Source organism: Rhipicephalus microplus, chromosome 3 (assembly GCF_043290135.1).
Source record: "Rhipicephalus microplus isolate Deutch F79 chromosome 3, USDA_Rmic, whole genome shotgun sequence".
Lineage (NCBI taxonomy): Eukaryota > Metazoa > Arthropoda > Arachnida > Ixodida > Ixodidae > Rhipicephalus > Rhipicephalus microplus.
The window spans coordinates 92,577,219-92,587,116 of NC_134702.1; the positions used below are offsets into that span (position 1 = coordinate 92,577,219).

The 9,898-nt window shown below is 45.3% G+C and overlaps 2 non-coding genes across 2 annotated transcripts; both read left to right on the top strand.

The window, feature by feature from the left end:
- Positions 1-1,906: 1,906 nt before the first annotated feature.
- TRNAK-CUU (transfer RNA lysine (anticodon CUU)) lies at positions 1,907-1,979 on the top strand. The gene has a single exon. It is a non-coding gene; the product is annotated as a tRNA-Lys (tRNA).
- Positions 1,980-3,806: 1,827 nt separating this feature from the next.
- On the top strand, positions 3,807-3,897 carry TRNAY-GUA (transfer RNA tyrosine (anticodon GUA)). Its single transcript is given in 2 exon segments — positions 3,807-3,843; positions 3,862-3,897. It is a non-coding gene; the product is annotated as a tRNA-Tyr (tRNA).
- The last annotated feature ends 6,001 nt before the right edge of the window (positions 3,898-9,898 follow it).

A 9,898-nucleotide genomic window follows, 5' to 3' on the forward strand; every position in this document is an offset into this window, starting at 1 on the left:
TGATGGTGAAGTAGTTGTACGCCTTCATTTCATGAGAATAACACTGTTAACGCTGAAAACCGAATAGTTCATGTCGCCAACGCAACATTTTTGGGAAGGTGCAAGTGTTCGAAGTCGTGTCCGTACCGGGTCGAAGCGTCTAGGGACCCACTCTTTTGCACAACATTTCCCCCGAAGCGAAAAGACGCTTGCCAGGTGCGCTCAAAACGGCTCAAGAAAAAGAAAAGTGACCGTGACAATTTACGTCAGCTCCATCGTAGTGAACTCTGCATAGCCGTATAGGGTTGGTACGGCTCGTCCATGGAGGATGAAACCGTGGGCTCGTATGCACGGCTGTTCATCAATATGGGCACTGAAGTATAGTACTGCAGCAATGGTGACCCTAGCGACGGCTGCCCCCCTCTAGAATTCCGGATATTTATTGCGTGCAGTAGAAATAAGCTATACAAACCATGATGGCCACACACAATATCTGGTCTTTTCTATCACCAGTGTATTTTACACGTTACACACTGTCGATAACTCTCGCCGGTTGTGTTACGGCATTGAAGGAAACGCTGCCTGTGCTACAGATAAAGCGCGCACTCCCCCCCCCCCCTTTTTTTTTTGTTTGTAGATGCACCTCAAATTTAGCGGACGCACTTGCCTCTTCTTGCCGAATACTATGAATCCTGAAAGTGCCCACAATGCCGAAATATCACGTGTGATTTCTTTTCTTCAGCGTATAATTGGTGTGGATTCGTCTTCGCGTACACTGGGCGCTCATATTGTTGGTCGTGCATATGCCATGGTGGGTATATTGCGTGGTTCTCCCACTAACAAGGCTGTAAGGCCTTGTTGTACTTACATGGTAATCCCTTTTCTGAGGGAAGCCAAAGTTTGGGGGTCCGCTCTTCGGTCCCCGGAATACCCCTTCACGCTTTATCAATGACGAAAGACGTTGGCAGTGGTTGGGTACATAGCTTTTCATTAGGTTACCTTTTTGACTGAGATATGAGTCGGCGCGATATGGGTCAATGGCAGTTTATTCTGCATATTTTTACGGTGGCTGCGATAATCGGTTGCCCTCGGCTGGCCCCCGCGCTTGTGTGGCTTGTCTGAACCTGCTCTTCGCCACCTATAGACGAGGAGCAATGTCGTTGTCAGCGACAATAAAGGGGAGGGGGAGGAAAAAATGTGCTTCATGAATTTATTCTTTATTGATTGATATATACTCTGACATACTACGGAATGGGAACTACGATGCAGCTTTGCTTGCCCCTCTCGGATGTACTGATTTCAAAATACATGACATTATCTGGGAAAAATGACCACGGTGAATACGTAGAACAAAGAAAGGAACAACATGAATCGATGCTTACGACCATCTATAATATCAGTTCTGTGCTGTTACTTTCTCTGGCCCGTTTTTTTTTTCTTTTTTCGGTGGTCAGTCTTCCAAATTTTGAATCATCATCTCGCGTATAGCCACACTCTCCTAAGCATACACATACCTTTCCAGCAGAACGGAGGGGGGTGATGCTCCATTTCCGGACTGTGGCAGCTGGGTACAAAAGCAGAAACAAGCGAAGGTCAAAAAGCCTCGATATAGTGCGTTTGGGGGGGGGGGGACGCATATATATGCCACAGTGGCAAAGCCCAGAGGGCACTTAGAGAACCTTCGTTGAACTACTGCATTCTCAAGGCGAAGGAAGTCGAGGGAGAATGGGGATTGAAAGAAAGCGTTGATACTTTAGGAAATGCAAAGAATGTTCGTAGGGCCTTGCGGAAGCGTGACTCAGCGCCACTGGGGCGAGGGACAAAATATGAGGCAGAAAAGCGAGAGTCCCACTCTCTTCGTGAACACTCACTCTTTGTTTGTTACCAAGCTCCCTTGAAAAAGGGGTGTTTTTAAAACAACCGCGCCGCCCGGCTAGCTCAGTCGGTAGAGCATGAGACTCTTAATCTCAGGGTCGTGGGTTCAAGCCCCACGTTGGGCGTTGTTTTTTTTTCTTTCCTTTGCAAACACTTTTTTTATTATTTTTTAAAAACCGTGTTAGTGCATTATGCGCGTGGCTTCCTGAACCGAGTTACAACATGACACAGCTATATTTGGGCTCGTGCAGCTCATGAAATGTCAAAAAGGCGGGTTCATTGTAGAAAAAAAAAAAAACGAACACAATCAACAGCTACTGCTGCAGCTCGCATGCAAGTAGCCAAGTGTGTTTAATTCAGCTCTCTCTTTCTTCACTTCGAGACTAATTTTGAACCATCGGTGCGGTAAGGTTACACACGCACCCACACATGCACACAAACGTAATAATAATAATAATAATAATAATAATAATAATAATAATAATAATAATAATAATAATAATAATAATAATAATAATAATAATAATAATAATAATAATAATAATAATAATAATAATAATAATAATAAAGAACAATCAAGCAGATAAGAAAAATGGCCTTTAAGGTTGGGACATCTCTCTCCACAGAGAGCTGCCTATGGGTGTGTTTGTGCAACATTGATCAGGTGACAGCCATTATTGTCATGCCGGCCCCACCTGGACTGGCACATCACTAGAAACACTGCCCTTGTAAGAAAGCGTACTTTTTCCCGTCGACTGCAAGTATCCATGTGCGGTACGTGAGACGTGTGATGTGTGGTAGCACTGAATTACTGTGTATTTCGAGCACCCTAAGTCGTTGTTGTTGTGCAAGCTCCCACTGCTGCAGTAACCCGAAAACGAGGCTATTTGCGAACAACTTTAATGCTTGCTCAAGCACCAAATTTAATTTGAAGGGTCCTAGAAACGTCGCGGCCACATGTTTTAGTCTTCATTTGTAGAATTTGGCGCTTTTGTGAGCATTAGGCTGATGCTCAGGGCAAAAACGCAGGCAGAACTATAGCTTGAAATAGGCGGCACGCGAGTAATTTACATCTTTCAGGCCACGTCTTCCCAAGTGACCAGCAGGGGACGCCACACTACACAAGCAAATCTCGGATGCATGCTCGAAAGCAGGCAATATAAATATTGCGCTACTTTGTAGCTCGCACGGGAGATGGCGCGGTATGACCGCTCACTCGCCACGACGTAAGTTCGGTAAGTTGCACCAGTGGTAGTATATAGGTGTTCTGTGAGTGCACTCTGTTCTGTGGTGCACTTGTATCGCCCAGCTCGTTGAAGTCGATAGTTATAGCGCGAGAACAAAACGATGACACAGGGACAAGAAGGACACGAGTCCTTCGTTTTGTTCTCGCGCTATAACTATCGTCATGCCATACCAACTAGCCCAAGCTGCGACACTTCTTCGTTGAAGTCGTAGGGAAAGAAAAATGCGCCGTAATTTTGTTTGTGCGCGAGCTAAATTTTGATGCTCATTTGTTGTTCACCCGGAAACACTGAACTCCCATTCTAACATCAACGTAACAGATTTGCTGAAACAGCACGATCGTGGTGACAGGTATGTGAAAGGCACGCGTCGACTCTTATAGGTGCGCGCAAATGCGTTGTGCACCATGTTTGCTTGTATTGAAATCGTACTCTTAGGTGGTGATATGCAGTTGCTGTTGCATATTTTTTTGTTCAGGGGGAGTGATGGCAAACCATCAAAAATGAGCAGGTCAACGCTGGTATGTATTCATTGTCAACGTGCTTTTAACTTGATATGCTCACGTAATGACTGCTATGCGCTCTTGCTGTCAGGTGAGTACCGCTGCTGCTGGCAAGCGAATATTAAAGCATACAACTCATGAAAGGTACAGCATGTTTTCTCTACGCCGGTGTTTACCAGGTAAGTAAAATGAGACGAAGCCGTCGCCGTCGATAGCTCAGTTGGTAGAGCGGTGGACTGTAGAGGTACTATACTATAGACATCCATAGGTCGCTGGTTCGAATCCGGCTCGACGGAAAGCAAATTTTTTGTGTTCTTTTTATTTGGTATTTTGCATTTGTCAAGCTGATGCCCCTGTTGAAATATTTCGGCTGTATTCGTGCTCGGTGGTTTACCGTCGATGCACATGTGCTCAGAGCCTAGCAACGTGAGGTAGAGGCTTATGTGATTCTTGTGGTGAGAAAAGAAGAGAAAAGTGAGCTTCGTAACTGTCTGGATCAGAGTCCGACACTTCAACAGTAGCTCACGAGTGATAAGTTTAAAGAGGTATTAAAAGGATAGGATCAAACGTATAGAGATAGAGAGGGGGAAGGAGAGAGCGTGGCGCGAGGACAGCGAACGACAGAAAACGACGGAAGTAAAGAGGAGATAGGCAAGATGGACACGGTCGTAGGAGTCCGAGGACCGGGCACCACTCAGCGAGAGCTCATGTCTGCAGCAGGCACCTTTCCTTCCTCCGTGGCGGCAGGAGACCCTGGAGATGACGTATGGGCGAGCCAGTCGGCCAGAGCTGCGCTGTCGGAGATCGCGGGGGCACAGCCGGTCGGCACGAAATCCAGAGAGCGAGTCTGTAGAGGCTTCAAAGACGCAAGCGTTTTGGAGTCCCCATATTAGAGGCTCTGTATAGAAGATATGGCTGTTGAGGACAGTCATGGGCACTTTACCAGTAAAATGTAACAGTGTTACAGTTAGCGAAGCGAAAAAAGTAACTGTTAGAGTTGTCGATTTTCTAATAGTAACTTGTTACAGTTACACTTACAGTAAAAAACTAACGTCGTTACTTTTCCATTACCGTCTAAAAAGTGATTACAAAACAAATAATATATTCTAATTACTAAAGACGTAGAAAGGGATGTGCGTAGTGAAAGTTGCTAGGGGTGAAACCCTAGAACGATGCTGCACAGAACAAGGAGGTTAAAGTAATATTTGCTGGAAATGGAGAAGGCGGCCCTCAGATGAAGCCACGCGCCGCCATCTTGCTATAGGCAGAAAGCGCGCCCTCCGTAACTCAAGCAGCTGCGGCCGCACAGATGCTCCGGATGTTTGCCAGTGTTGTAGCGTCCGGACGTTGTAATAGATACATAGTGCCTTTCTTAAGACGACGTAGGTTAAGCGAAAATGTGTTCTGGGATAATGTTCCAGTTGTGGGTATGATATTTCGAGCTTAATGAAAACTGTATGCCGGAACACATGCGTGTTGGTAGCGGTAAACCTGTTTTCACATATATCAACGTCATTCTTTTTTTTAACGGGTTTCTCATGGACTCAAATGTTATAAGTGATTCGGAGCAGGCTTTTGAAAACTTGAATCATTAGAGGACGGGATGACTGGTAGCGAAAATACAGCGACCACATATGTTAGAGACACTCGTGGAATTGTTACAATCGGACTGGACTGTGACCCGCAAGTTGTCCGGCTGGGCTAGACGCCTTTCTAAAACACCTGCAATATCCACTGATACACACTCTTGTGCTCGTTGATACCACTAGAGTGGTAAGCGAGTGGGAAAATAACACACCGTTTACTGTTCACTGAAATTAATAAGCGTCTCCATCGTTTGGTTTTTGATTACTGGCAGCGGCGTAACCAGAAAAGCTCACAGTGATCGACACGGACGAAGTGAGGGCGCTGTGAGCTATTATGTATCTTTACCAACTAGCCCATCTAAAAACCTTTTTTGATAGATAGATATGTGGGGTTTCACGTCCCAAAACCACCATATGATTATTAGAGATGCCGTAGTGGAGGGCTCCGGAAATTTCGACCACCTGGGGTTCTTTAACGTGCACCCAAATCTCAGCACACGGGCCTACAGCATTACCACCCCCATCGAAAATGCAGTCGCCGCAGCCGGGATTCGATCCCGTGACCTGAGGGTCAGCAGCGGAGTACCTTAGCCACTAGACAACCGTGGCGGGGCCCATTTAAAAACCTTGCGTTGCCAAAATTTTTAGGGGGGGGGGGTATTTCGTTGTTTTGGGGAGCAGCACCCCCTTCTTGAAATGACCACTGCCATTGCGAAAACATTTTGGTAAGATTCGGGGGGGGGGGGGCACGGGCCGGTGTGCTGATCCATGGATATGCCCTTGCTTCTTAGTTGTGGTAATAAGAAGCTCAACTCACTATCATGAGTCATGAGGGTAGTTAAGAATGTTTGGGCAACACAGAGGGACCTGTCTTTTTTTACATTTGCGGCATTTTATTTTGTTATTTGAAGTGTAGCGAGCAAAATCCAGTGTCTGAACTGTGCAGGGTGTGTGGTGCAACCAAGTGCGAAAAAAAAACGACTATAACCGAGGGTACTCGTGCCGTTATATGTATTCAACTGAAGATATGAAAGTTGCATCCACTACACGGCAGCTCTTACAAAAAAAAAAAAAAAAGTTCATGTTTCCTAAGGGGAGCTAAAACAGCTCAAGAAGAAAATTCTACCGCAGAGAAATTGTAGCGAACCGAAAGAGCGAGGCTTTATTCTCAAGCTAAAATAAAGGGGATCAATAATTACGAGCCCATTTACCAGATTAGGGGGGGGGGGGGGGGTTGGGGTGGAAGCTCACTGCAGCTTTCCCTCATACATACATATTTTTTTTTCAACGATCATATCCTTTTGACCATGCGAAGCTTGGGACACACACTTTTATAATTCACGCGAAGAAAGGGGTTGAAATCTACTTATGCATAAGATTCTGTCACATGAGGAATAAAATAAACAAGAAAATGAATGCCGATAAAGTTTCGTCGGTGTGCACGCTTGCAAGGAAAATGCTTAAAGAAACAGGATAAGGTCGACTGTATTCTTGTTCGCCATTCGACTTATCATTCTTGACAATTTGCCACTTAATGCCCTCCATAACCGTTAAAAACCACGGCGGAAACAAGCGGCCGGCACGCTTTGGCTACCGTATCTTGCCATGGCAAGACGCGGCTTCACTGCACCCCTTTGATATGTATAGACAACCTTCACTCCAGCAAAATTTATTTAAACCTCCTAGGCACAGGGTAATAGTTTTATTCTAAACAATGTGTGTGTTTGGGGGGGGGGGTGCAGGCTTCTGGAAATGTGGGTCATTCGCTACGACACACCGGCTTGCAATAGCAACCCACGACCTCCTACTGAATGTTTGCAAGGACATGTGTGACAAATGAACTGATCGACCTCCGCTTATTTTTTTTTTGCCAGCGTCCACTGAGGATACCACCTGCATAGGAGACGAAACGTCAATCACTTTGTTAACTATTGTTGTGTTAACTAAAAGTAGAGCTTTCAGAATCAGTCACAAACCCGTTTAAACGCTTCAGGCTTTCAGCAGTTTCATGCAGCTGTTTTTTAGCCACCATTTAAATGCGACTTGCTGGAAGCCTCAGACGGAGGAATGCTCCACCGGCATACCAAGAAAAGATATAAAAGCACAAGTGACAAAAATAATATATATATATATATATATATATATATATATATATATATATATATATATATATATATATATATATATATATATATATATATATATATATATATATATATATATGACGCTATGATGAATGGGCGATGTGGCCTGGCTCATACTCCATGTTTATTCTAAAGCACTTCTTCCTTCTCGGTTCTACTACAAGTCACTGCCTTCCTACGTCACAGGATTCCCCCTCCCCCCGAAAGAATGAGCACGTTACAATCAACAAAACAACAAAAAGCATAAAGTGAAGAATGTCAAAATGCACAATAGTTTGATTTCATAAGAGAGTTTCTTATCTCGCACAAAAGCTTCACATCAGAGGGCAGCAGTCCGGTCAAATCTAGGGTAGCTCTGGTGGACAAGGCTGGGTGTTGCGCCCAGGATAGCATAACCCCGCCCTGCACATCTGCACTGATGATGACATGACTTGAGCTCTTGTGAAGAACGAACAAGGCTTGAAATCTGTGTAGCATTGGATTGACGGATGTCTTTGGCATCGGATCCAGCGCCGTCGTGACAACAGACGCTTTGCTTCTAGTCAGCGTGCGTGACAACCAAGGCTGATGGAACGATGTCTTTTTTTTCTCCGTTGTATACGTGGTAGCTTCATGTCTCTTTCGTAACTTTCTGTGGCGTTTTCTCCGTTTGTTGGATCGGAAACACGGCCTTGAGAACTGGTGCAGAAAATTTTGTCAACGTTGCTTTCTGCGAAGATGGCTTAGGCATTGACTTTGTCTTTGCTCCTTTAATTGCTGTTGTCTCTGATTACCTTTAAGCCACAAGTGTACTCGTGAGGAGGTTTCACTTGATCGTTGCTCTTGTTCGAGTAGCCGTTGTAGTTCCTGGAGTTCGTGAAGTTGCCTTTGTTGAAATCGCTCGTTTTGTTGCGAAAGTTGGTCAGATGGGCATCTTTCAGGAACATGAGTCTGCTTTTCTTTGCATGGTGATGCGATCAGTAGATAGCCGGTAGTCGTTACTGTACTGCTGGGCTTGTCTTGCGATGAAAGCATCGTGACAGACGGATGAGAAAGATGATTGTGAGTCATGATTGATTGTAAATGCCTCTGTCAGTTGACAATGCGCCGGCGTTGGTGGATTCTAAATTCCTGCAGTGCTTTGACTCACATGTGTGTTATCACTTGACGATGAGAGCACAGCAGACATGGCTTCGGGTGCTTCTGATGGCGTATGTTTTTCTTTTTGCAGCGTGGTTAGGATGAAAATGTCTGTCGAACGACCCTGGTCCGGAACGTCAGGGTAGGGGCTGGTATTGGGAGGATTCACCAGCTCGTCACGCGTATATTCCGTCATACGTTCGAAACCGTCTGGGCCTTGTGTGTGACACGAAACATCAATGAATTCGGGTGCTTCAGTAAAATGTGAAGTGATGTGGTGCAGTGAACACGTTGAAAATGCCGATTTCATTGCTCTTGGGAAAGCCGGCTTTAGGTTTTGTCTTTTGGCGAAATAGTCTAGCTTCCTTTCGGTATACGGAGGCTTTACCTTGTCTGTTGCAACGTGCAAGTTACCAGTCGGTGTTCGAATGCGTGACGTTTTTTTGGAAGAGTCATATGATGGTACAATGGTGGTATATATTTTTCTGAGGTCACGTTTGGAAAATCTACAGGCTTACTGCGGGAAGACTTCACGTAACTGTGATGGGTGAGTTGAAAAGCCTTCCGCTGATGAAGTATGGACAGGTCTTCACCGTATTCTTTGAAACGGGTGATCATTTCTTCTTTGATCTTTTTCCAAGACTCATCGTTCTCGAAGATGTGGGTGAGGTGAAATTTGAATGCCTCACCTGAGATGTAGTCAGTGAAGTTGGTGATCATCTCCCGTTCCGACCAGAATGCAGCGGTGGCGTGGAGCTCCAACAGGTTGAACCAGTCCTGTACGGGTCTGTCATCCGCTGATCCGGTGTACTTGGGGATATCAAGGTCGTCTGATGGTGCTATCATGATGCTGGTCTGCCGGTGTAGAGTTGGGATAAACGTGTGTGGTCCACGTTTGGTCACTGCGTCTTGCTGAGATGTCCGATGATGATGACCGGTTGATGAAGTGGTCGCCATGTCTTCATCCTGCCGACTTGTGTGACGCTATGATGAATAGGCGACGTGGCCTGGCTCATACGCCATGTTTGTTCTAAAGCACTTCTTCCTTCTCGGCTTCTACTACAAGTCACTGCCTTCCTACGTTACATATATATTCCCCTTCCGACCTCCCCACCGCCCCCCCCCCAAAAAAACAGAAAAAGCCCGGGGGCGGGGAGGGGGCACGCAAACTTGGCAAGGTGTTCAGTGGCAACATTATTGATTTGCGACATGTAGTTGTACGAATAAACATACCCTACAAACACAATTTGCTTCAAACCAGCCAGGCCTGTATGTCTACTTTTAGACATGTAGTATACAAGTAAACAACGAACTTGGTCTTCTACAGAGAAGATATTCCTTTCAGTGATTTGTTCCCTAAAACTGTGATGTGAGGCGTGGAAAGTCGAAAGGTGGAGAGGATATTGTAAAGAAGAAAGTTAGAAAAAAAAGGAAAGCGTTTGACGTCG